The sequence below is a fragment of the Hipposideros armiger genome, unplaced genomic scaffold (assembly GCF_001890085.2).
Source record: "Hipposideros armiger isolate ML-2016 unplaced genomic scaffold, ASM189008v1 scaffold_106, whole genome shotgun sequence".
NCBI lineage: Eukaryota > Metazoa > Chordata > Mammalia > Chiroptera > Hipposideridae > Hipposideros > Hipposideros armiger.
The window spans coordinates 1,859,057-1,886,857 of NW_017731456.1; the positions used below are offsets into that span (position 1 = coordinate 1,859,057).

General features: G+C 39.1%; 1 long non-coding RNA gene across 1 annotated transcript; it reads right to left on the minus strand.

The window, feature by feature from the left end:
* Positions 1-753: 753 nt before the first annotated feature.
* On the minus strand, positions 754-27,638 carry LOC109384943 (uncharacterized). The gene is made up of 3 exons (XR_002124530.1): positions 27,492-27,638; positions 3,432-3,560; positions 754-848 (listed from the first exon to the last, which is right to left on the minus strand). It is a non-coding gene; the product is annotated as an uncharacterized LOC109384943 (long non-coding RNA).
* Positions 27,639-27,801: the final 163 nt, after the last annotated feature.

Consider the following 27,801-nt stretch of genomic DNA (forward strand, 5'->3'; position numbering starts at 1 on the left):
TATGGGGTGACAATGGTTAGTAAAGTTACATAGGCTTCAAATGTACAATTCTGTCATACATCATCTATGTATCACATTGTGTGTTCACCACCCAGAGTCAGTTCTCTTTCCATCATCATTTTTTAATTAGTTGTCTTATAAAATCTTCCCAGACTTCCACCCTTTCAATACTTTATTTTCTCACCTTGCATGTCTACCTTCAATCGTCTTAAGCTATATTTCATTTCTCCCATTCCTTTCATCTTTCCTTGTCTACCTGGTGCTTATGGTGACATTTGACTAGCTATATTATTAGTTATTCACCTTAAAAAGCTAGAGGATTTCAATCCAACCCTTATATCCAAGTCCAGAAAAGAAGAAGACAAGGCTACTTTTCCTAATTTTCTTTTTCTTGAATTGTATCCCTGACTAACATTTGGGCTAATTACAAAAAGGAGGGAGGAAGTACAAAGAAAGTTCTGGGACCAACTCCAGGAAGTATGTGCCTGCTGTGTGATCTCGTAAGACAGCTGGGCTTTTTAGTCAGAGAAACCTGAACATTTCCGGTAGCTCCATGAATTTCTTGCTATGTTGCCATGAATATCACTAAAACTGAGCCTGTCCCTGGAAAACAGGAACAGGATACCTACCTGTGAGAATCATCATGCGGATTAGAGATCATGTATGTAAGTGATGACTATTGGTATTATATCCATTTCATGTCTCCAATATTAAATATGTCCCCTAATTTAAATGCCAATATTAAATATTCAATATAACTTTGGACACTTGATGTCTCCGTGCTTCAGCTGTCTCATCTGTAATATAAGAATACTGATAATCCTCGCTGGACTCCAAGTCTCCTTGCTCTGTAAAAAGGGAATGCAAGGGAGAAGCAGTGTTTATTCTTGATGCAAAAAAAATATGTTTTCTATTTCTCACGACTCATTCCATTAACTGATGGTTTCCATATATACCATCCAGGATCACTATGAGGATTACATAAATAATGCATGTGAAGAACAGTGCCTCCAAAGCATTAACTATCATCATCATTGTCATCATCAATCATCCATGTTAAGTACCTTTATCCTCTATGTTATACTGTCAGACCTAGTTGCTGGTTTTTGGTCTGGAAAATATTACTGTTCAATGTGGGCATAATTTAGTCATTTGGTCCAGTCCACAAGATCTAGGAAGGCCCCTGGACTGTCTGGATGTACTGTCAACCATTTGTAGGAACGTCATGGGCACCCTGGGTTCAAGGTTCCCATGACACTCATTCTCTGTATTTCAGAATACTTTAGTAACTGTTTGAATCCATTTCATTGTTAAAAACTCTACTTAGTATAGACACTCCAAGGTCCTTTAGTACCCATGGCCCAAATCTTTAAAACCCGGTCTATGGAAACATAAACATGGAAAGGACAGTGGCCCATCACCAGTGGTAGAGCTATAACACTGAGTACAGTTTTGGCAGCCTCCAGGCTCTCCTAGTAACTAAGCTGGCATTTCCAAACTAGGAATATGTAGCTAAGAGTTCCAAACTAGGAACTAATATGTAGCTCTTCCCTGTGTGTTAGAGGCAGAAGGAGCCCACCAATCAATTTTTCAGTCCTCTGAGAAAATGCACTTTTCTTCCGTTGCTAGTTTTGTGAGTCATTTTAAAGAAAGAAATAAAATAGACCAGAGAAATATGCTTTTCTTACAGCTACTTAAAATGACAGCTGCAGATTTTAGGGGAAAATGAATACACTGAAGTGTACTTGAAAGGTAAATTGGGACTCAGGGAGTAATGAAACAAAGGACAGCTATAACGAGAGTTATTCAGTTCTAACTCCCATCAATTTCTCTATCACAAAGGGCATTCATTTAAGGCCTGCAATTGTAAGTAATTGTTCCAATCAAAGATTTACATGAGGTCACAATAGGTGGCATGTAAACAAACAGTTAAGGAAATGAGCCATAAAGGACGGATAAATAGTTCTAACATCGACAGTAAATGCACCTTCTCTCTTGCTTTTACTTTGTTTAGAGCAATGAGAAATGGAGACTAGGTAGTGGATATAAATAAAATCGAAGTGTGTATATAGTAAAGCAGCATCACTTAACTGGAGGCTATGTAGTCAGTCAACTGAACTGTTGACAATAGAATCTAGCTGTCTGGAGATAATGTATATAACAAAATCCACAAACCAAAGCCACATTCTTATTTCATACATGAACCTTACAGGTCCCAGCTTAAAGTGTATTTAATTTTAATTTTTAAAATAGCCTTCATATTTATTTGATTTTTTTAGATGATCAAAGGGATATCTTTTTTCTTTTTTAGTGTAAATAAAACAGAATACAGGGAAGTTTAAAGAAAAAAATATCATCAACAGTAATCCCAGCACAGAGAAATTAGCACTTTTGCTATTTTGTGTATGTAATTCTAATCTTTTTTTCTTTGTGTGCAAATGTATATATAAATACAGAGGATGCCAAAAAATGTATATGCATTTTAACAAAGGAAAAAAATGTATTAAAATTGTAATACTCAATATATACCGATAACAAAAATGAATATGTGTACAAGTCATGTGTATATATTTTTTGGCACCTCCAGTATATTGCAAAATAAGAATCATTCTCTCTATAGAATTCATATCCTGCCTTTTTCATACTGATTGCTATTTTAAGCCCAGAGGTAACACATTTAGTTTTCTAAAATATTTATTGCATTTTAGAAGTAGCAAATTAGAAGAGAGATCAGAGGACCATTAAAGGGAACTATGCTCTCAACTGTAAAATGAATGAGGTTACAGTAAGTTAGAAAAATTTTTGAGTGAATAAAATAATCATCTCTGGATGAGAGGGGAACTCAGATAATGTGTAATTCAACCCTTGTGCAAATGTTTAATTTCTTCTAAGGCATCCTTGCTAAAAGAATACCTTTGTGACAAAGATTCAGTACAGTTGGCCCTTGAACACAAGGGAAATAGGGACACTGCACCAGCACCCCTCCCAGCACCAGTTGAAAATCAATGTATAACTTTTGACTCTGCAGAAACTTAACTGTAGTCAGCCCTTAGCATTCACAGATTCAACCAATTGCAGATGGAAAACGTTTTCATCTGCTGTTAGAACTCCACAGCTGGGAAACTGTGTTTGGGAATGCAAAAATACTGTTTTTGATCTTCAGTTGGTTGAATCAGCTGTTGCAAAACTCAGGATGCAAAGCCCAAGGATATGAAGGGCCAGATCCAAAGGGCCCACTGTATTTACTCATAAAAATCTGCGTGTAAGTGGACATACTCAGTTCAAAACAGTGTTGTTCAAGAATCAACTGTATGTCCCAATGAGGCCCTTTCTGTTTCCAGACAGTTCTTATTTAGTTGGGGCAGTGCTAGTAGCTGAAACAGATAATCTAGTCAAATAAATTTAGTCAAGGAAAGTTCAAAATAGGTTACTTGATCAGTGGCAGGCTCCCCTCCAAGTACTGATTTAGGAGACAGGCTTCTTCCATCTTTGACATGTAGCCTCCAAGGCTTTCAGAATCATCAGCATCAAGCCAGTGAAAGGCGAAAGAGCATGGAGGGCTGTGGAAGAAAGGTATTTATGGACCAGACCTGGAAGCAGCAAACATCACATCTCATTGGTCTGAACTTGATCACATGGACTCACCTAACTGCAAGGGAATCTGGGAAATGTTATCTAACTGTGTGTCCAGGGTGAGGAGAAACAAGTTTGGTAAATAACTAACAAGTTGATGCTGCAGTTTTATTCATCACGAGGTTTATGCTCATGTTGAGTTAAAATTCCACATAGACTGGTTCTGATTCTGCCCCCAGGACAACATAAAATATTCTAATCTCTCTTCCACAAGATAACCCTTCAAATGTTTAAAGAATGATTTTATCTCTTATATGTCTTATTTTATTCAATCTAAATACCCCAAATTTTTGTCAGATTTTTCATGTGACATTACTATTAAACTATAATCATTTGGGGGCATTTGATATAGAAATAAACATATTCCCATATGTCAATAATCCCCAAAGGCATGAATTTTTTAGGCATACTATGGTAACTAATATGCATAATAAAATTCTTTATCTATCTATAAATTATTTTTAGCTTATAGGCAAAGTATGTAACACTTTTAAAATATATGTCACTGAAAAATCATTAAATATAGAAAGAATTCACTGCCTTAAAAATGTGTTTCACATTACAATGGAACTTGTTTGCCTTATCTTGGTATCAATTAAGGCACTCATACTGTAATTGTTAGGATACTGAAATGAGCTTAAGACAGAATCACCCTTCCCCTATATGCTCCCAAACACAGGCCAAGTACAGCTGCAGTCTGTGCCCTGCCCAGGTCCACCTGGCATGAGCCACAAAGCTATCCAGAGATGGCTGCCACCTGTGCTGTGCTTGGAGGTGCCTTGAGAGGCCAAACTGTGAACGAAGGTTGACTGTTGCTAGTGCTGGGCTTAGGGCTGCTCAGCCAGAGGTACGAGACATGTTGAGGCCAGATGCTGCTTGTTTGGCTTTTGTGAACCTTTGAGCGATTTTAGGAAAGTCTGCAGAATTAGCCAAGGCAGGCTGTTTATACAGAAAAGCCACTGGAAGTGGTGTGGGTGTGCCTGAAAGTTGGGTGGGAATGGTCTCAGGGAATCACAAGGATGGAACAGATAAAAGGTGATAGCCGGTTTGTTGGAGACTCAGGTATGGCATCTGCCTGGGTCTACACACAGGAAGGGGGAGGGCTAAACAAAGAAACAACAGATTCCGCCAGCTTCTCCCTCCAGGAGAAAGCTGGCCCTCAATCCCTCACCCTGAAGCCAGACAACTCAGTTCCTCCCCGTATGTCCCTGGCACCTTTGAAGCACTGCCCCAGCACTGAAGCTCAGATGGAGTGAGTCCATCAGCAAGAAGTGTATGCACAGAGCCCTTTTAGAGGAGTGCCTGTGGGTGCAGTTGCCCTCTGTCTCACCTAGCCACAACCTCTGCTGGTTTTCCCAGCCAGAAGCTATGGACACTTCTCTCCCTGGCACTGAAACCCTGGGCTGGGGAGGGCCTGGGACCCCTGGCTCCTCAGGGAGGGACCTCTGCAGCCGAAATATCTCACCTAATTTTTAATGGTCACACACAGGTGTGGGACCAGTCCATTCTGCATCTCTGCCCCTCCTACTAATCATAAGGTGGCTTCTTCTGTATTTCCACAGTTGTAGGGCTTCAGTTCAGCTAGACTTAAGGTGACTCTCAATGATGTGGAAAGGAGACATTTTTGGTCCCTGTAGGCCACAGAGGAAAGTATCTGTGTGGATGCTTCTTGGGTCCTATTTAATAGAGCAATCTGGAGAAGCAAGAAGATACCTGGGAGCTGAGAATGTAATCACAGATCTTACCATCTATAATAGCAGGGATTGGCAAGCTGCGGCTCGTGAGCCACATGCAGCTCTTTGGGTACATTTCATCTCAAAAGTTTGCCGACCTCTGGAAGAGCCAATCCTGTCCCTCACAACAATTTAAAAATTATTTGAGAGTCATAAATATATTTTTACATAATCACCATTATGTGAATAATATCCTTTAAAAATTTTATAGGGCCGGCCGAGAGGCACGTTGGTTAAGAGTTGGCTTGGGATGCCAGGTCTTAGCAGCAGGGCCCCAGTTCAAATTCCACATTAGGGCCAGTGATGCTGCCCCCTCTACAGCTAAAATGATGAATAACAGTTCGACCTGGAGTTAGGCTGCCGTGAGTCACTGGCGATGGCATAGGCTGCAGTAGGGCTGGCCAGCAGCTGGCATGTGCTTCCGTGAGTTGCCATGAGCCACTGTCGTCCTGCCGTCCAATGGCCAGCGAGTGACTGCCTCACCCGGGAAGAGCGCAATGATAATACCAAGATGGACAAGTGAAGCAATGTCTTCCACAACTAGACTGAAGAACAAAAGGACAGCAACTTGCCTGTTCCCCTCCCCCAATTCCCCAATAAAATCTTAAAAAAAAATTTTCATAAATGAAACTATGATAGTTTTATTTTCATTTTAAATTTTACTTCAGAGCCACAGTTCGCGAGCCACAGTTTGCTGATGGCTCTTCCATCTCAAAAGTTTGTTGACCCCTGTACAATAGGGATGCATTTTCCTAGGTCAAAAGAAATGAAACAGAGTATAATCAGCATACACCACCTTCATAGAACCCACAAAATACTTCACTAGAAATTCAGCCTTTATTATCTGTCAGGCCCATCCAGAAGTGCCAATTTAACCATATTTCAGGGCCATAGGACATAAAGCTACACACCCAAGTAAAAACTGTCATGTCCTTTATTTCATCTCTCCATACTTTGCAATATGCAACCCACAGGTAGCATGTGAAGATCAGTTAAGCAGAGACAGGAGAAGGAGAAACCCAGATGTCCCCTTCTTTCTGTGACCTCTAACCTGAAGCCAACCCAGCTGGAAGAGAGAACAAAATGTGAGTTCAGAGTTTTGATTAAAATCTTACACAAGGCAATCCAAATACTGAATTGAGACTGCTTGAAACTTAAACTAGCTGTAAGACTCTGTGTTTTCTAAGATTGATCAGAAAATTTATGAGACACATCCAATTTTCATTCAGGCATAGGGGGTAGATGACCAAAAGTAGTGCTTGTTCAACACACTGGCTCCATTTAGATGTTTGAAAAACTCACTAATATGGAACACCTCTTTCCCAGGAATAAAAGATTTAGTGTAGCCACGAGATACATTACATGAAATAGACAATTAGGAACACTCCTGGATTAGAATGGGATTGTCTATATTTTGGTAACCAAAAATCCAAAGAACCTTAGTGGTCTTACACATAAAAGTGTATTTCTCACTTGCAAAATCTCCTTTAGGTCAGGCAGCTCTCTCAGGTTTTTCCCTACCAAGCAAGAATCTGGACTCCTTCTGTTATGTGGCTATACTACCTGGAAAAAATTGCTTCCAATGTTACAAAAGAGAGAAATTGCAGAGCTCACACCCATTCTCAAATGATGCAGTGCGAATAACCCATGTCACCTTCACTCAAAGACTACTGTCCAGAATTAGTGACATGGCTGTACCTGATTTTAAGGCCCCCAGACATGTTACCTTGTGCCCAGGAAGGAAAGAAAAGCTGAGCATTAGTTATCTCTACCACAAACCTCCTGAATGGCTACTGCAGTGTGGATAAGGAAAACACTTAACATTGCATCACTGAAGGGTTATCATGTTCATGTTTCTCCCCAATTGGAGATCCAGTTTTTAGCTCAGTTCTCAAGAAGAGACTCTTTACACCAAAGGGAGAGGAATGCAATAATATACCTATCACTAAAGTAAAGATATACAATCTGAAAACTGAATACACATATACAGTGGTAAAGACTATTGCAGGTTTAAATAATGTAAATTTATATCATTATTGTATTAACCAATAATATCGACTGGCAAGTTGCAAAGTATGTTTGAAGGAGCATTATCCAAGGAAATCTCTGATGAAAGTTAGTATTCGAAGCACGTATGAAAGATCAGCATTAAAAAGAAACATATGCAAATGATACTGAGTATCATATATCTTTTGTCTTTATATTCTTACAGTCTACCAATTTCTATTAAAGTAGGCATTCAAAAATATATGTATTTTGAATGAATCATTGATAATCAATGATTACACAGGTATCATTCAATCCTTAGACATCACCAAAAAGGTTTCCAAGAACATATATATTTTATAGACTATGGTTAAAACTTTTAAAACCTTTTTCAAATTGAAAACAGGTGTCAGAGTTCTAGCTCAGGTAACTGAAATTTTGCTCTTCTTTGAGTATTTTCATTAATTGAAAATTGTATTGTGTTTTGACATAACTTTCTGAATGCCTAATAGTGTAAAAATGCTGCTCATTGTGCTCAATTCAGGGAACTAAAGGAAGAAAAACCAAAGTGCTCAATGTCTTTTTAGATATTGAGAACTGTTTATGCCATTTATGTGTCTATTGTTTCTATTTGCATGGCTTCTTTTCTGAATAATCCTGTTTCATCCTTTACTGCCTTTCTTTTTCACAAGATTGCCAGGCAGATCTGAGGTCCAAGCAGATCTGAGAAAGAGATGCTCCTGTTGCAGGAGCTTAGGCAACACAGAAACACATAAAACTTCCCCGTTGCCTCAATTTTCCCATTCATAAATTCGATTTTTTGGGTTCCTGCTATATTTCAGCAATTAGGCTTGGGTATTTACAAATATCATTTGATTTCATCCTCAAAAGAATTATATAAGGTAGTCATTATAATTTTAATTTTGTAGAAGGGAAAACGGGCTCACAGGGCTGAAGTTATTTCAACGTCACAGGACTAGCAAGTGAAGAATTGGGATTAAAAAATAGATCTGTAGGATTCCCAAGCTCATGCGTTTGCCACTAAACATACCGCTACCTTTCAGAAATAAATGGTAGTGTGAGTGCGGTCCATAAAATTGACCAAAATGGATAAAAATGAGTTAAAATAAGGAAACTATTGTTAATCCTGAGTCCAAACACAGATCCTTGCCTCGGGCTACAGATTTTGATTGTTGTTATGTATATAAAAAACACCAGTCACCCAAGCTAAAAATGTGGGAGTCATCCCAGCATGCTCCACCTCCCACATCCCCCATATTCAATGTAGGTATCTGATGGTTAAGTCATACAAGGTTAAGTCGTACAAAGAAGTTACAGATTCAGAACTGTAATGGACCTTTCCTTTCAGTTCAACTGCTTCATTTCTCAGATGAGTAAACTGAAATTCAGGACGTTTAAATGACATGCCCAAGGTCATCTAACAAGGAACTAGAACAGAGCTTTCCTGATGGTCTATTAGCACTCCTTTCTTTATATCATGCTGTCACCTTTGCAAAGGGTGGGATGATGCTATCAAATGATACAGTCATCAAATATTTATTGAGCACCTATTATGTATCAAGTACTGTGATGTCATGGTTAGTAAAAGGGTGTAGTGGTAAGCAAAACAGACATAATCTCTGTCCTCCTGGATCTTACAGTTTAGTAGGAGTTAGTTACAAATATGTTACTATGTTATCAAGTAGTTACACAAATATGTAAGTACATACTATGATAAGTGCTATAAAAAAGCCCATAGTGCTCCTATGAGTATGTAGTCAATCTGATCTTACAGGGTAGATTTTAGATTTGTGGGTGGTCAGGCTTAACTTCTCCAAGGATATGATGTTTGAACTAAAATCTGAGTGGTAGAATCACAGAGCAAAGGAAAAGCAGAATGTCTTGTATCTGCAGCTACCATGGAGACTTGGTTTTCAAAAGTCTAAGGGATTAACAAAACCAAGTTCAAGCACACAAATCAACTGGTTCAGTCCGGAAACATGGTCCTCCAACCTAGCATATGTTCTGAAAAGCAAAGTTAAAACATATTCTGGTATCAAATGCTGAGCAGTTACTTTTGGAAGTTTAACACTAGAAAGGGTATTCAAAAGCAGACTGAAGTCAAACAAGCAAGAATTGAAACACCAAGGTTATTATAGATGGCAAAATTTGACATTAGAGATTCATAAATTGATAAGTGTGCTGCATTTATTGTTGCCAAATTCATACCATCACCACCAGTCCCTTTTAAAGCCTGAGAACTACATTACCCAGAATACCTTTCTCTGTAAATTTCTGTGTTAGCATTTGCCAGTGAAGGAATTTACATGAGATTTAGAAAGCAGAAATGAAGCAGAAGCTATTATATTTGAAGTATTGTGACAGTCATACATGGCAGGCTTCCAAACTTCTTCTGAAGTTCCTACTTTTAAATTGCAGACTTTTAATGGTTTGCAGACTTCCCATAAGTAGCAGTTTATTTGTTTTTTCTCTCTATTCCAGAGCTTTCATCGATGTCACAGTAAAAGTTTCTCTAATCCCTCAGCCTCAGCATGCCAGATATCTCACATCCTCCAGATTTTTCAATTTGTGAGCTCTAATTTCTATATTAATGTACTTATTTTCATAATACTACTTGTTATGGTTCTAGTTCCTGACCCAATCCAAATTAATGCAACTTTTGGTATTGAAAGTAGTGTCAGGGACATAGAAACTTGTGGATGGAAGTCTGGTATTGGTTCTCTAATCTGATTAGATTTAAAGGTATTGATAACCTTCATTTTCAGTTGTAATGAGTCATCGGTAGCTTATGGCAGGCAGTGGCAAAAGAGTTACTTAAATTATTACTGTAGTCATCTGGGCTCAAGTACCCATAGGAGTCAAGGCTGTAAGCTGCTGCCATAGTACATTATGATGGAAATAATGTATATAAGAACTGTTAGATGGATTGGTTGCTTTTAAATGTAATGGATAACTTGGAGGGGAAATGCATTTAGGGCTCTACAATTCCAGCTCAAGGCTAGATAAATCATGAGAAAACTTCTATGATTGTCCTGAAAGAAACCCTATTACCTGTAGCCTCAGAGTTGAAATTTATGACAGCAAAATCCAAAGCCTTATGCTCTCACATTAAGTTTAGGGCATTGACTCAGGGAGAGCAGGACCCTAAAATTGAAATGAGGATATCTGGCCAGATTTTAATTAAGGTGAGAACCTGGAATCTCCAAATTCCCCTCAGTCTTCCCTGACAATAGAAGGAGACTTTCCTTGCCTGTTAGACTCCTCTTGTCTGTAGAACCTGTAATGACCACTCCAGAGATAAGTTTCCTTGTAGATGAATGTTGAGACCAACCCCTACCATCTCTATTGATTCTAGACTTCTAATATGACTCCACATTTAATAGAACCCAGATGGACAGGTATTAAATGTAAGTTTTTACTTACTTGTATCAGCAGAAACTTGGGGATTATGGATAAGAAGAGATCTTAAGGGTGTTAGATCAGGGTGGGAGAAATATAATATTGGATCAGACTGAATTTATTAATATGGATGCATTAACTGATAATTCAGAATTCAATATACTAGCTTGAGCAGCTGGGGATGACTCTAACAATTTCTAGATTGGTTGACTGAAATCAGGGCCCAGTAGTGGTCTATAATTAATGACGCTCAGATATCAGAATGCCCTTGATATAGTGTAAAGCAGGGTTTTTCAATTTGGGTACTACTGACATTTAGAGTCATATAATTCTTTGTTGGATGGTAGAGGAGGCTGTGGGTTGTAGAATGTTTAACAATATTCCTAGCCACTACTTAATAGATGCCAGTTGCACCTCCCACAATTTATGACAACACAAAATGTCTCTAGATATTGTCAAATGTCTCCTGAAGGGGCAAAACTTGGCCCCAGTTGAGAACCATTGCTCTAGAAGAAGGTATCCTAAGGCTTATGGAGATATGAATTCTGAGTGGATTTATTATGAATGTCCTGCTTACCCACCTGCTACTTATGTCACCTGGGAAGGTCCAGAGTACACACCTTCCATCAAGGCTTTGAGAAATAAATTGGGGAAGGCAGTATCAGCATTCGCAAAGTCTCTGTAGTGGCAGTTGTCTGCAAAGAAAGTAAGAGATTCTGCCATGGAAATGGGTTCTCCAAATTCAGTGGGTGATGAGACCCCTAAGTGACAGGATCCAAGAAATAATCAGAATGATTAGGTCTGTAGAAATCTTTGATTGTGGCCAATTTGTCACAGGGTTCCTAGGATCATGATGAACTACTTATTGATTCATTTGTATAAGCAAAACCAATAAACAGAAAAATAAAACTTGATCTTGTGGCAGAGGTCTAACATGAATTCATACAATAGATAGTCATGTATCCTCAATGAATTCCCAGACTTGAGCCAACAGAGACCTAGAGACCTTTTTAAAAGGGGAAATTAGGGGCAGCCGGTTGGCTCAGTTGGTTAGAGCACAGTGTTCATAACACCAAGGTTGCCAGTTTGATCCCCACATGGGCCACTGAGATGCACCCTCCACAACTGGATTGAAACAACTACTTGACTTGGAGCTGATGGGTCCTGGAAAAACACACTGTTTCCCAATAAAAAAATAAAATAAAATCAAAGGGGACATTAAGTGTGACAGAAAAAATAATGCCCACCTCCAAAGACATTCGCATTCTAATCCTCAGAATTTGTCACTATATCATGTTATATAGCAAAGAGGGAACTAAGATAACAGATGGAATTAAGGTTTGTAATGAACTGAAATTAAAATAAGGAGATTATCCTGGATTATCTGAGTGGGCTCAATGTAATCACAGGTGTCTTTAAAAGATGAAAGAAGGAAGAAGAGTCAGAACCAAAGACAAGGCATTGCAAGAAAGATTCTACTGGTCACTGCTAAATTTGAAGAGATTAGGGGACAATGAGCCAATACAAATAGGCTCTAGAATCTGGAAAAGGCAAGAAAACCTTTGTCCCCTAGGGTCCCTAGCAGGGAACATAGCCCTACAAACACCTTAATTTTGGTCCAGCAAGACCTATTTTGGACTTCAGGCCTCCAAAACTATAAGTTAATAAATTTGTGTTTCTATTTTTTAAAGCCACTATGATTGTGGTAATTTATTACAGCAGCCATGGGAAACTAATACATTTGGTCACTCTAAGTAAAGGGTCTGCTATACTTATAAAAGTTGTACTATAAATCTCCCTCCCAATCTTTCCCAAGGGACTTGTGTTCATTTGCCAGAGTAAATATGCACTGAGGAAAGGGAACTGGCCAAACTTTACAGGAATTAATAGAAATTGCCTCTAAACTATGCTTATTCTTGAAGACCCAAATGCCAGTGGGATTCAATAGTCAAACAGGGACTTTTGGAGGTCAGTTGGTTAATAGGGTTTTGGTTCATGTCTGTTTCACTGTCAGTCCATTTAGTCTCCAAGCATTGGGCTCTTTTCCTAGTTCTGGCATGCATAGTTCAAATAGGCATATTCAGGCTTTCTATATTAGTTTCTGAAGCCTCATGGCGAGTTTCCTATGACCAGTTCATTGACAAAAACAAAGCTTGCTTACAGAAGATTCTACACTATATTCTAGTAACAACTGCGAATGAGCCACAGCACTCAGGGGTGAGCCCAAAGCATGATAGTGAGGGGAAATCCCAGTGAAAAGAACTCTGCACAAGGCACCTTGTTATTCATTTTCCTTGGAGGGAAATACGGGCAGGGGTATGGGTCTCTACTGTTATATGGGAAGTGGCTAAATTTAACTAGATGGTCATGGAATTGGAAGGTACAAAACTGGAAAATTGCTTTCAAGGAGGCCTGGAGAAGAGATAATAGAATAGAACTTTCCAAATCAGCACAGAATAGGAGGATGTTGTCCCATGTAAATGCTCACCAAAGGGCTACCACAGCAGAGGAGACATTCAATAATTGAAGCAACAAAATGATCCTGTGCGTAGGTGTCAGTCAGTCTCTTTCTCCAGGCACACCTTCCCTTGACCAATGTGCTTATGATCAAAAGGCCACAGCAGCAGAGATGAAGACCGTGCCCTCATTAAGACTGCTGACTATATAGCCTCTGCTAAGTGACCAACCTGCCCAAAACAAAGATCAATACAGACTCCCCCAAATGGCACCATTTACTGGGTGGGGGGGGGGCCAGTCAGCTGCCTGGTGGCAGTGATTTGTTTTTACTGAAACAAACATTTATTCTGGGTATAGATTTGCCTTCTCTGTCTACTAAAACCACAATCTGTGGACTTACGGAAGGTCTTATTCACTATCAGGTTATTCCACACAGGCGTTGCTTTTAACCAAGGAAATAACTTCATAGCAGATGTAATGTGGCAGTCAACTCATGCTCTCGGAATTCACTTGTCTCACTGTATCCCCCATCACCCTGAAGCAGCTGGTCTGCTATAACAGCAGCATAGCCTTTTTAAGATAGAGAGCTTTAGCTGCTTGACAAACTTTACAAGACTAGAGAAAAGTTCTCATGATACTGCATATGCTCTGAATCAGCAACCAGTATATGATGTTATTTCACCCAGAGCCAGGTTGCATGGATTAAGGAACTACAGGGGAGAAATGGAACTGCTTCCTCTCATTATTACCTTTAACATATGAATATGAGCAAAGTTTTCTAGTCCTATTATTACAATTTGGGTTTTCTGCTTTTAAGATCTTAATTCTTAGAATCAGGGAATACACAATAGTTATGAACTAGAAACTGCAGTTGCCCTCTGGCTACTAGGAGTACCTCATGCCACTGAATCAAGAGCTAAGTAGGGTGTGACTAGAATGGCTAAGGTAATTTATTCTAATTGTAGAAGGGGGAAATTAGGTTACTACTACAAAATGCAAGTACCAGGGGTATGACTAAAACCCAGACTATTCTATGGGGTGCTTCTTGTACTCTTATGTCCTGTGGCAAAAAATAATAGGAAACTAAAAACCCCAACAGACAGAACTGCTAATGACAGAAATCCTCCAGGAGGATTCCAGTGGGCAAAGAAACACAACCAACTGAACCACTTTTGGAAGACAAAGAGACTAAGGAAAGTTTAGTGGAATAAAAAACATATAAATACAAACTGTGGCCAAATCATCACTTATAGAAATAATAACTGTAGGAATTACACTTATTTTCATTATTGCTTTGATTTATTTATATTTAAATACATTAGTGAATATCCTTTTTTTCTCTCTCTTCATTGTCATATTATCTAACATTAGATATTTTAACAATGATTACCTGTCTAGTTCAGTATTTATATCACAAGATTTCAAAGGGATAAGTGTAACCCAGCTAAAGTGGGTTAGACATCACCTAGAGATTGTTAAAATGACATATGGGATTTGAGTTTCCTCTTTGAGAAGACAGTTTGTTGGTCTTTGGTTGTTAAATGATAGTTGCATTGTGCTGATTAAAGGCATGATATTGTTATTTCTTTCTTAATTGGGGAGTTAGGTGTGGTTAAAGAGAATGTGACATAGATGTCAAATTTCCAAAGGGGTCAACTCTGCTAGTCTATTTCTTTTTTTTTTTTAAAGATTTTTTTTTTAATTGGGGAATTGGGGGGATGGGAACAGCGCTGGGGAATTGGGGGAAGGGGAACAGACAAGTTGCTGTCGTTTTGTTCTTCAGTCTAGTTGTGGAGGACGTTGCTTCACTGGCCCAAGTTGGCACCATCATTGCGCTCTTCCCAGGCAAGGCGGATCAATCGCCGGCCTCTGGACGGCCACTCACTGCGGCTGTTGGCCGCTCACACTGGCTGCTGGCTATACACAGTAGTCCATGGCAACCCACTGCCACAGGGGCTGCAGCCTATGCCGTCGCCGGCGACTCACGGCAGCCCAGCTCCAGGTCGAGCTGTTGTTCAGCATCTTAGCTGTGGAGGGCAGTGTCACTGGCCCTCATATGTGGGATCCGAACCGGGGCCCTCTGGTGTCCCAAGCCAGTTCTTAACCATCGCGCCACTCTGCTGGCCCTAGGCTGTTTCTTAATAGCATCTTGACAATTCTCTTTGAGCTTGGAAAATATGTTTCCTAAAATCTTCCCTACTTGGTTCTGGATTAGAGTTTTTCAATGAGAACAACTTTGTTTAGATTTGGAAAATAGAATACATTTTTGGAAAGTGATTACCATCCCATGTGGTAGCCTTCCAGACAACGAGCAGTCACAGAGGTTTGAAAACTTCCCCAGAAGTGGTACCTTCCTTTCCCTATTCTTTTGCTTCAGTCTGACATTTGTGACTGTTGCCTGATTCTCCAGCTTCAGCCATCCAGATTGATACTTGCCCAGGTCTTTCCACATTTGTGTAAGCCCCATCTTCATTATTAAAAATCAATTTATATGCAGTGTCTCAATTTTCTGACAAACTCAGGCTGATCCAGTGAGTGATCCTCTGTTGTTGCTTTATATTCAGTACTTGTGGCCTCTTTGGCAGTTATGTCCAGTGATAGAAAGCTGCAAGTGGAAGATGGACACTAGGGAAATTGTTTGGTGAAACCAGAAAAGGTGTCGGAGCCCCTGGCAAGCAGGTCCTATGAAGAAGCCAGGAGGAAAACTAAGGAAAGATCAGGTATATGGACCAGGATAAAATGATGGAGGACACTCAGGCATCCAGAGTTCATCCTCAGCACATTGATACTACACTGGGAACACAAATGACTCTAGGCTTCACCTGCTGGTAGGAATGAATGCAATTACAAACATTCCTTCCAACTTTTGTCAGAAGAGGTTCACAAGGAATGTGGTTGAAGCTACAACTAAAAGGCATCAGTGGTGCTGATTCAAAGGGACTGAAAGGGGCCTGGTGTGAAAATGGGGATACAAATATATCCAGGGTTATTGTAGATCAGAATTAGAACTAGGACAAAGCTTATCACCCATAATATTAAATTAACACACTAAATTATAATCAGCTAATGCCATAATGACATTAGCAACAACTACATTACTTTGGTTCACAAAATAAATATATTTCTTATCTCAAATCCATTTCTGAGGTCCATTGTGTGTCTCCAATTTAGAGTGTAGAATTTCTCACTTGATAGAATTTATAGTCCTGTCACTATTTATCAAGCAACCCTGAAATAAGAAATGATTTATTCAGCAAGACCCTTCTGTTATTTCATTTTATGGGTATAATAATTTGGTTTAATTGTTGACCGTAAAAGTGATAAGGTTTAGAGAACTCAGTAATTTGTCTTTTTTATGGTAGAAACATTTCACCATAGTCTATTTTTAGTGAAGTAACTAGGGGCACAACCATTTTCTTAAAGAGAAAAAAAAAATTGCATTCGGCTCTCTGGTGTGTGTGTGTGTGTGTGTGTGTGTGTGTGTGTGTGTGTGTGTGTGTGTGTGTGTGTAAATCCTAAGCCACTCTCAAACTTTAAAGTCTTCAGTGAAAAAGTTGAATAATTAATATAATAGCTTGGGTACACATTGATACATTTAAATTAGCAACCCTCAAAAGGTTTTGGTCATATTACTTGGCTGGTGGTAGATTTGGCAATGAGTTAATTCGGATTCGTTCTTGTTCTGGATAATAATCACCGAGCCCACAAGAAACAATTGTAGATCCAACAGTTTTTATTGGACTGTGCACTATGTGAACAAACTGCCCGATTTCATGGATAAACACTTGCATGTGTGTATGCACACATATACACACACATCACAAAACAGAAAGTGGGTCCAACAAATGTCATTTACTTCCAGCTGAAAAACCTAAGCAATTTTCAATTCACGTGACAGGCCTGATTGTGGCAAACGCTCTTGAGGCTCCTCCCACTTCTGTCAGCTCCCCCACTGGCCGTACTCCCCTCCAATGGGATCTGTTGACAAGGTACCTTCTGGACACTTGCTGACAGGGACAAGGAGCTTATGGGCTTTGAATGGAAAGGATTTGCTAAATAAAGCTTCAATCTCCCAATCTCACCCCTCTCCCAGAGGTCAGGGCGCTGAAGTCCTTGGTCGCTATGGAAATCACAAGGTGAACCAAGGAATTATTTACATTTTACAGCTTGCTGCTTGACACTGATTCCCAGTTAAACCCAGTTAGGGACTTAAGATCATGCAATTATATTTTTAAATGAAAATGCAGAGTGAGAACACTTCTTTTTTTACAGCCATAGAATTAGTGGTGGGTGTGCTTCTCTGGTCCATTGACGAAGATTAATTCTCGCCTAATCTAAAGCTCAACACATCATCCTAGTGAAATTAAGTCTACCAAGAGCCAAGGCTCTTTTTACTTTGGGAGTAAATTTTATATAATTCTATTAATAACTCGTTGGCTAATATGACATGTTACATATTCAAATGTCTTTGATTTCTTTTTAATGCCTTCCTTGGGTCTAGTATATGATTTATTTAGATTGTAATGGTCATTAAAAAAGAGGTAGTCAATACCAGTGAAAAATGTGATTTTAAGATGGGGATAGCTTTATTTGGGCTTGATTCTTTAAAAGAATGATTTTATCTTTTGAAATTCTGGTTATTGCTCTAACTTCATCCATGTCTTTGAACTAAGACCGCCTGACTTATTTTGGCTAGTGACTTTTAAAAGGACCTCCAGGTATCACAGAGCTCTTTCAAGGTAAATGGTCTTAGATGGCTTCACTTCCATTGTCTCTCACTCCCTAATCCACTTTTGGTACTGTCTGAATTGCAACTTCTTGGCTTTGTCTTCTGGTTCCAACATTTCATTTCCTTCTTGAATATGCTAACAGGTCTTACTTTTACTGATTTTGTTTAGCTGAGCCATCCTGCCACCTGTTGGCAGCTCGGCTTGGTCTGGGAATTGAACCGGCAACCCTGTTGTTCAGAGCTCACACTTTTTTTTTTTTAATTTTTATTGGGGAATTGGGGGGATGGGAACAGTACTGGGGAATTGGGGGAAGGGGAACAGACAAGTTGCTGTCGTTTTGTTCTTCAGTCTAGTTGTGGAGGATGTTGCTTCACTGGCCCAAGTTGGCACCATCATTGCGCTCTTCCCGGGCGAGGCAGATCAGTCGCCGGCTTCTGGACGGCCGCTCACTGCGGCTGCTGGCCGCTCACGCTGGCTGCTGGCTACACACGGTAGCCCATGGCAACCCACTGCCACAGGGGCTGCAGCCCACACTGCCCCGTCGCCGGCGACTCACGGCAGCCCAGCTCCAGGTTGAGCTGTTGTTCAGCATCTTAGCTGTGGAGGGCAGTGTCACTGGCCCTCATATGAGGGATCCGAACCGGAGCCCTCTGGCGTCCCAAGCCAGTTCTTAACCATCGCGCCACTCGGCCCCAGAGCTCACACTCTTGAGCGAGCTCTTAACCAACTGAGCCACTCAGCCAGCCCCAATTTTTAATTTTTTTTTATTTCAGCACTTCATGGAGTAAGCTAAATCATTTATGATTCCTTTGCAAGTGACAGATAGCCAACCTGAATTTGCTTGAGCAAAATGGGGAAGTTATTGGTTCCTCTAACGATGGGAAGGTCAGAAGAAAGAAGGGGGCTAAAAGAGCTCACAAGCCAACAGGACTGGCTCTCCTCCTGCTCGCTCCATGTCACGTTCAGTCTCTCCCGCACACAGGCTTTTTCCCGGAGGTGGGCATGACTGCCACAGCTTCAGGTTTACATTCTTACAGCTTGAGAACCTAGCAGGAAAATGTTCCTCACGCACAGGTTTAGTGTCTAGACTATCAGGGAAGAATTCTAATTTGGCCAGCTTAGATTATGACCTGGGAAATAAGGTATTCTATTGGATCAGTTTGACCAGATATCTCTCCCTTGACCCAACATTGTAGGTAAGAAAGTACAGTCATGTTGGGAGATGATCGCAAACGTGCCTTCTTCATGATAGAGCATAGTGGGAAGAAGAAGGGAATTTTTCCCCAAGGGAGGGGAGTTGTATTACCAGAGGAAAGGAGAAATATTAAACTCCCAAATAATTAATATTCACAGGACAAATTTGTAATCAACTAATTTCAAGGTTAAGTCATAGGCTTTAGAGTCAGACAGAGGTGAGGTCAAACATCAGCTCTGATATTTGCTGTTTCCTTGGACATGTCATTTACCACTTCTGATGCTCTATTTCCTCATATGTAAAATGGGAATAGAATATGCAACTCATAGGTTTGGGGGAATTACATGAAATGATGGTCACAAAGTAGCAGACTGCCCTTAGAATGTGTAATAAAACATAGAACGTTACAAAATGCCTAATAAACTCTGGCTATCATCCTGGCGCTTTGTGGTTTCAGTTTCTGACTGCTTTAATAACAATACTATCCAACCAGATCTGGCTTCGGGACCCAATCTGAAAAGTAATTTGCTGGGATTATATTCCTACTGGGATTTCCTCAGACCTCTCTGGAGAGATCAAACAAGAAATATTTGTGTTCTCAAATTTCTTCATTCCCAAAGAAATTATGAGAATAAGCAAAACAATATTTCTATTACTGAATTTATATAACAAAATAAAAAATAATATATTTGTCTATCAAATAATTATTGTGCACCACGTATGCACTTAACATTGTGTTATTTGATGTAGAAAATGTCAGAAAAGAAATAAAAGGTATGGTCCCTTCCTAACGGATTTCCGTTAGGGTGATGACTTAATTAGGAGATGACTTAAACGATGTAATCGAAAGCCGATTTAGTGCATGCAGTAGGAGTTAAGAGAAGGAAAGATCCATGTGCTTGGTTTCCTGGAGAGGATTTGCGTTTGGCCTTGGAGAAAAGATGACATTTATCAAGATAAAAGTCGGCATCCTGGTTAGGTTAGTGCCAGGAGAAAATGGCTAAAGCTGGATGAAGCAAGTGGTGTTGTGTTGTGAGGGAGGGGTTACTCTCAAGTTTCCTCGCTCCCACCTTACCACACATATACACAGACTTTACTCCCAAGACTATGACAATTGGATAAGGAACATTAGCAGCCCCAGGAGTCACAATGTGAAGCAAAAGCAGATTCAGGTGTTAAGGCATATGTGTGGTATGTGGAAGGTGGGGACAGATGGATAAATAGCTTAGGGTTTAGGGAAATACATCGTGTGAAATATTAAAGATAAACAAAGATGAGGTCCGAAATGTAGCTATACTTTTAGTGACTAAGACACAACAGAAATTAAGGTCATTGGAATGGAGAAAGTGAAGGAACTGTGAGATAGGCATGTTGGATTGTGGAAGGGATGCTGATGTCACGAATAATGAGGACAAGAGGTGAGATATGGAGGAGGACTGTGATACAATTGCTGAAGTCATAGAGAAAAATTTGACCTGAAGTTCTTCTTGGGTTGGTAAAAAAGAAAAACAACCCAAACTGGGGGAAGCAGGCAGGATGAACCCTAGAAGGTATTTTTTGGCAATAGCCCAAATGAATGACACAGAAGCTGACATGGGCAAATAAAAACCTGTCCACCCCTTCTCTTCACCTACTGGGTTGGGGAAGAATGGTAGGGAATGGGAAAGGAAGATGGCCTCCAGTAGAGTAGATATAGAAGAAAAAGAAAATATATAATTAAAGGAAAACCAGTACTGAGTATACTCAGGTTGATGCTAAAGTTTGATGATGGGTGTTTTTGTCCACCATTGAATAGGAGATCCAGACAGAACACTTACAAGCTATTAGTGGAAAAATCGAAGGGGAGAGATGAAGATGGAGGTAGGGCTGGAAAAGGATGGATCTGTAAGAGTATCTTAGTCACCCTTGAAAGAGCAGCTCAAGCTATACCTCTTCTGGGAAGACTTCTTTGTTCCCCTCCACTCCAGGTATCCCTCCTTTATACCTTCTTAGCTCTGAACATTTATAAATCTCTATTGTAATTCTTGGTTTGCTCATCTGCCTTCTCTGTAGTATAAGAATCTTGAAACGCTTATGCCTCTTCCATCTTTGTGTCCCCAAACCTGACACAGTACCTGGGCATAGACAATTGTTTATGTCTTTGTTGGGTGAAAAAATGAATATGAGTATGGTGGTGATATCCACCATTAGCACATAGCCTTTTAAACGTAACCCATCCCTCTTGCCCACAATGTTTGTTGGGTTGGTTTTCTGTAAGTATCTAGAACAACGTTGTCCAACAGAAATATAATATGAGCCACAAATGTGAGCCTCATGTGCAATTGAAAATTTTCAAGTACACACATTAAAAAGAAACAAGTGAAATTAATATATATTTTATTTAACCAAATATATAAAAATATCATTTCCACATGTAATTGATATAAGTATTATGAATGAGCTATTTTAGATTCTCTTTGTCTGGTACTCTCTTTGAAAATGGGTGTGCATTTTACACTTACATCACATATCAATTTGGGCTAGGCACATTTCACGTGCTAAATAGCCATATGTAGCTAGTAATTACTATGTTGGACAGTGCAGTTTTAGATGCTATAACATGCCTAGTTCTTTCCCTTTTGATGGCCTCTACACTTAGAGTTTCCTCTGTTTAAATTACTCTTCCTCTAGCTCTTTAAAAATATTAACATATTTGGTTATATCATCCATTAGAGATTATACACACATATAAGGTACAAACATGTAAATATTTATATACAAAATGTATATAAATAGTATAAAGATTAACACAATGAAAGTTTCTTTCTTACACATTCAAAGTCTAGTGAAGATCAAGTAGCTGTCTGCCATTTGGAAGGGAAAATGAGGTATGAAGGGTGTATAGGATGTTTGCAAATGCCAGGCCTGGAAAATTTCATTGTCTAATTCAGTCATATAAGTCCACCCAGATGCAAGGAAAGTCAACAATACAGTCTTCCCATGTATCCAGATAAAGACAATGATGTGATGAACACATATTTTATATCTGACACAATTTTATATCTTTTTCTTCCTAATTTTTTGGCTGGCATCTGTAGAACAGTATTGACTATTAAAGCAATGATGATAAAGGGCATTTAAATATTATTCCCAATTTTAATGAAGATTTTGTCATTGTGTCTCCATTTAACAAGATGGCAGATTTAAGGAAGAGATATGTATATTTTATCATTCTAAGGAAGTTTTTATGTCTTTGTTTGTTAATAAGATTTTTATTTATTTAATGAGTGATGTAAGTTAAATTTATCGGGTATCTTTTCAGCAACTATGGGGATAACATAATTTTCTTTTCAATAGCTTAATATTGTGAATTATATTTATAGATTTCTTAATGTTGAACTAATTTTTTTTACTCCTAAAACAAAGTCTAATTTATTATGATATACAATGTTTTTGAAAAGCTGGATTCTGTTTACAGTTATTTTATTTAAAATTTTGCATCAATATTCATAAATGAGACTGAGCTATAGTCTCTTTTTTGTTTTTATTATTTTTGACACGTTTTATAATTTATAAAGTGAATTTTAGAGCTTTATCTCTTTTTCTAGTTTTGTGAACTGTTGAAGTTGCATCTGAGTTGACTGATTCATCAAAGAGAAAAAGAATTCCACAGTGTTTGGGCCAGTTATTGTTGTTGTGGGTCTATGCTTTAAACACATTGCCACTGGGCCTATCAATGGTCCCTCTTGGTAGTATCCATTATATTTTTTATTACAGCTATACCATTTAAAAAATATTAACAAAAATGTTTTCAATACTTCCATGCACTTTCTGGCTCTCAGTGTGCTCTTTTATCATAGCAGTCTGCTTTTATTTATTGCTGTTGTAGCCCTGAAATTACTGTATTTTGCCATGTATAAATGTGCACTTTTTTGCCCAAATTTGTGAGGGAAAAAATAGATGCGCATTATACATGGGTAGTACTAATTCCATATTTATATAAATGTTTTTAATTATTTTATTTATGCTTATGAGTTAAAAGTGTAACTCTAGAAATCAATAACAATATCTATATGCAAAATAATACGGAAGATGATAATTGGTTTTGTTGAACTTACAATGAAATTGCAACAATGAAGAGCTCTTGGCCTTCTATGATGAGTAAATATCGTAAATTTGTTACCGGTACATAAAATTACTTGTACCGTAATATGTTAAAAAATAAATGCTAAAATTCCTTTATAATACAAAAAATAAGTACCTAAATGTAAACAAATAAAAATTTGAATTAAAAAATTAAAATGAAAGATTTTTTTCCCTGAAAGTTTGGGCCAAAAAAGTGGGTGCGTATTATACATGGGAGTATATTATACATGGGGAAATATGGGATATCAAACATTAAAAAATAGATTTTTTTAATGCCTCTCCAGTTTTCTACATTTTCTCTACTTTCAGTGAGGATGTTTCCTCTATTTCAGTGAGTTGTAATTTTTTACTGTCTCTTTTGAAATTTCTACACTTGTGTAGGTCTGGGTACATGGCTCTCTGGACAGGGATGGACCAACGGGTGGGGAGCATACCAGGGCATGTCTTGTCTTTGGTGTAAATAGGGTAATAAGTATGGTCTGCTTCCCCTTTTTCCTCTGCGCTTCTCACAGTGAGGAGGAGGATGGCTACAGGCTCTGCAAGTTTCTCTCTAGATGTTAATGAGTGAGAATATATAAGTAACTTCTCAAGTATGCTGAATGTGATTATTGTGGCATTCGGAGTCCCTCTGCAATCATGAATCCTTTTGTAAGTTTTACCTTAGGCTCACTGAGTGAGTCTATGTGGTGGATAACTTTTGTTTCATGGTTTCTCTCTCCATTTATTCTGGCAATAGCTCCTTTTCTTCCTTTGACAATGTCTTTTCTACCCCTCCAATTATATTAGGGTGTTCATACTAGTAAGGGTTGTTTGTCATAGAAACTTGCCTATCTCCCTCCCTATGTTTAGTCATAATAGTGGGCACGTGACTAAGTCCAATGTAAATTTTAGTTTAAATAAGGCCATGGGCCGGCCAAGTGGCTCAGTTGGTTAAGAGCTTGCTCAAGAGTGTGAGCTTTGAGCAACAGGGTCGCTAGTTTGATTCCCGGCCCGAGCTGAGCTGCCGCTGAGCTGCCAACAGGTGGCAGGATGGCTCAGCTAAAAAAAAAAAAATAAAATTTTTTTTTTAATAAATAAGGCCGTCATGAGACCTCATCAACTAGGACCCATTGATTGGTTCAAAAGGGGAATAGTGATCCAAGCCAGGTCAATCAGAGTCCTTCCTGGGAAGTTTTTTTGAAGTAGATCTTGTATAGCCCAGCTGTGGAGATGTAAGCTTAAAGCGTGCAAATGACCAGCTCCCTGATCACGTGGAAAAAAACCAGTAAGAGGAAAGAAGCTGACGTGCTAGAGGAAACAGAGTTCTGAATATTTGGTTGTGTTATCAAAGTTTCCTGGGACATTCTAGTTTTTGTTTTTCCTCAGCTGTGCTGTTCAATTAATTCTGCAAGTTACCCAAATAAATCTCTTTTTTGCCCATGTTGGATCCATTTGGAGTTCTTAATTTTAACCAAGAGTATAGTGAGTGTGGGCATATATGTATATTTCTCTTTTACCTATTTCATCCCGTAGAAATCTAACTTTTCAATTTGATCCTTTTAATTTTCATGGGGATTGGACAATATTTTTCTTTCTATATTCATCTGAATTGCCTCAGTGGGACTAGCAAGAGGGTTATTGAATACATTATTTAAACTTCCCCTCTATGTTAATTTTCTTTACTCCTTCCTTTGTGACTCAGTTCTCATTATTTTCTTTCTCTTTCTCAAATATGAACTGAATTCCCCCAAAAACACTAAAATTGAGGAATAGTGAAGAAATTCAACTATTATAGTAAGAATCTAATTAAAAAAACACTCACACACACAAAAACCATGTGTAAAGGGCATCCCCACTGTAAAAATATTATTTTAGAAACAAACTTTAAGTGTCTAGTGACTTTAGTAATTAAGTTTTTGGTCTTGGACTAGTTGCAGGCACTATCTGAGCACCTTGGGCACCTATTTGAGCACCGATCTGGGCACACACTCATGATCCTGAACTAAATTTCTAGACAGTTTGGATACTTTGGTACAAGTTAATAATTTACTCAGTCTTTTCCACAGATTTGACTTCCACTTAAGGCTTGCAAAAAATATTCCATTATTTTAGCTGCTAGAAATTATCCTTTGCACTTGTTCGTAAGCAACATCTGTACTGGGTGGTGATGAAATTTGGGCCACAATCTAAAGTACTGTCTTTGTTCCTGAGAAACCATTTTTTTTAAAAAACCTATGAAAAGACAAATTTAGGATGTTTAATCTTTTCTGATAACATACTGAAAGCAATTTTGTATTTCAAGCAGAACTTTGTTCATCAGATGTTCTTAACATTGGTAATAGCATCTTCTCAATCAAGTTACACAAAGTTTAACCAATCTTGGGACTAACCTCGCCACCTTTAATGACACATCCCTTTCTTGGTCCTTCTCTGACAATCATATCTAGACACTTGTTTTTCTTACAAACACTCATGGATCAAAAGAATCTTTGAGCTGTATTTCTGTCTCTAGCTAGTTGCCTTGCTGCAATTCTAAAACAAAACTTATGTGTGCTGTATCAAATCGATCTGAAAGGTTTGCTCTAACACACTGTAAAACTTCATGGGGTGAGGCAAGGCACGCAGCCAGGGTTTCGCTGGCTCTCTGACAATGCCTCCTATCCCAGCATCTCAGTGCTTGCTCTTACCTCCAGACTTTATATAAACCATTTTTTTATTTATTATAGAACTCTCTATCTTATTTATAACTGCCACTCCAAGCCCATTCCAATTTTCTCTGAACTCTAAAATTTCACCTCTTAAGAGAACCTTCCCTAACCTCATTTGGTTCTAATCATTATCTAGCAGCGTCTCAGAATCTCTCCAACGCATTGTATCTCCGGATGCATCACCTAGTCTTTCACCAAGTTATTCTCTTTGCATGTCATACAACTCTCACTTGGCTGCCACCTTCTTTGATGACTCTGGCAGCCCTGTGGTGGTAATAATACTAATATTAAAAAGCAAACACAGAAGGTTCGTTATGCCCCAGATACAATGTGAACTAATTTACCGGCAAGGTATTTAGGACTGTTTAGCACATAGTAAGACATTAATAAAAGTGTGTTATTAATACTGGTTATAGCCCTATGAAGTTGGTATTATCTTCATTTCACATATAAGGAAATTGTGAGACACAGAGAGGTACATAACTTGTACAGGGTCACATAGCTCACTAAGTGGCAGAGACAGAACTTGATATCAGTCTGTTTGGTACCTTTAGCTATCCATGTTCTTAACCATTACAAAAATTTTGGCTAAGTACACACACACACATGCACACATACACATCAATCTTTTTTTTTTTTAATTCTTTTTTTGCAATAATACCCTTGCTGTTTTCAGAGCAATGTAAGTTGTACTCAGCACAGGTTTTACTTTGAAATTCTTTCCTCTTTTAAAATTCAACTGCTTCAAAAATATGAGGAAAAAGACATACGTATTTGTATCTCCCTGGAGAATTTCATTTTTGAAATTTAGAGGTCATTAATATATATGTCTTTAGGGAGAACAATAAATGTTTTTAGAACTTCTAAGTTGGTAAGGAATTGAGTTTTTGTTTTTTAACTGTTAATGTGCTACTTCAGTCAGCTTATTCAGTTATATTTTCTTTAGTAGTGCTGGCCACAAATACCTCACATTTGCTCTGGTGGAAAGAACTACGCTGTATGTAAAGGGCTGAGCAATATTGAAAGTTCATGGGTATATTTATAGCATAATTGATTAATAATGGTATTAGAAGCTGAATTCTGATCATGTAATGCATCTTACTTCTTAAAGTTATTTCACTTGATGCTCACAATGGCTCTGGGATATAATGACTTTTCTCCTAGTCATGTTGCTGGACTGTAAAAGGAGAAACGTCCCCTGACGTTGTTGTCCCGTTAGGGCTCTAAAGAGGCCCTTTCCTTCCTTCCCATCTCCCTTCCTTCTCCTTTCCCTCAAATATGCCACCTGCCTTCTTAGCCTCCAGAGCTTGAAAGGAACGGAGGATAGCAGGACCCTGGGGCCTGGGCCCCTCCGAAAGGCTCCCGGGGTCACTGGGGACCAGTCAGGTGACAGATTTTCGAGCCAAGCAACCCGGGTGCCATAGCCCTTCCCACTTAGACAGGAGCACGGCATCCAGATCATATCCCTGGAAGCAGAGAAACCCTGGGCTCCACCCATCCTCCGGCCAGAACCGGGCACAATTACCTCTCTCCGGATTTCCAGTGGGGTGAACGAATGGGCTTGAAGGCGCTTACAGGCGCCAGTGGCGTGTCGTGAAAAACGTGTCATTTAGAAGAAAGTTGCTTTCCTACAGGAACTGCACTTGGCAGCAGCAGCCACACTCCACCTGGGGCAGCCAGGCCTCTCGAGGGCGGGGCGAGGCGGGGAGGGGAGGCGGGTGGGACGCGCTGGCGGAGGGACTCGAACTCTGAGCCGAGCGGCGCTCCGCGGGGTCCGGTCAGAGGCCGGCCGGCTGCCCAGGTTGCAGTGGGAGGAAGGGCGTGCACAGCTGTCT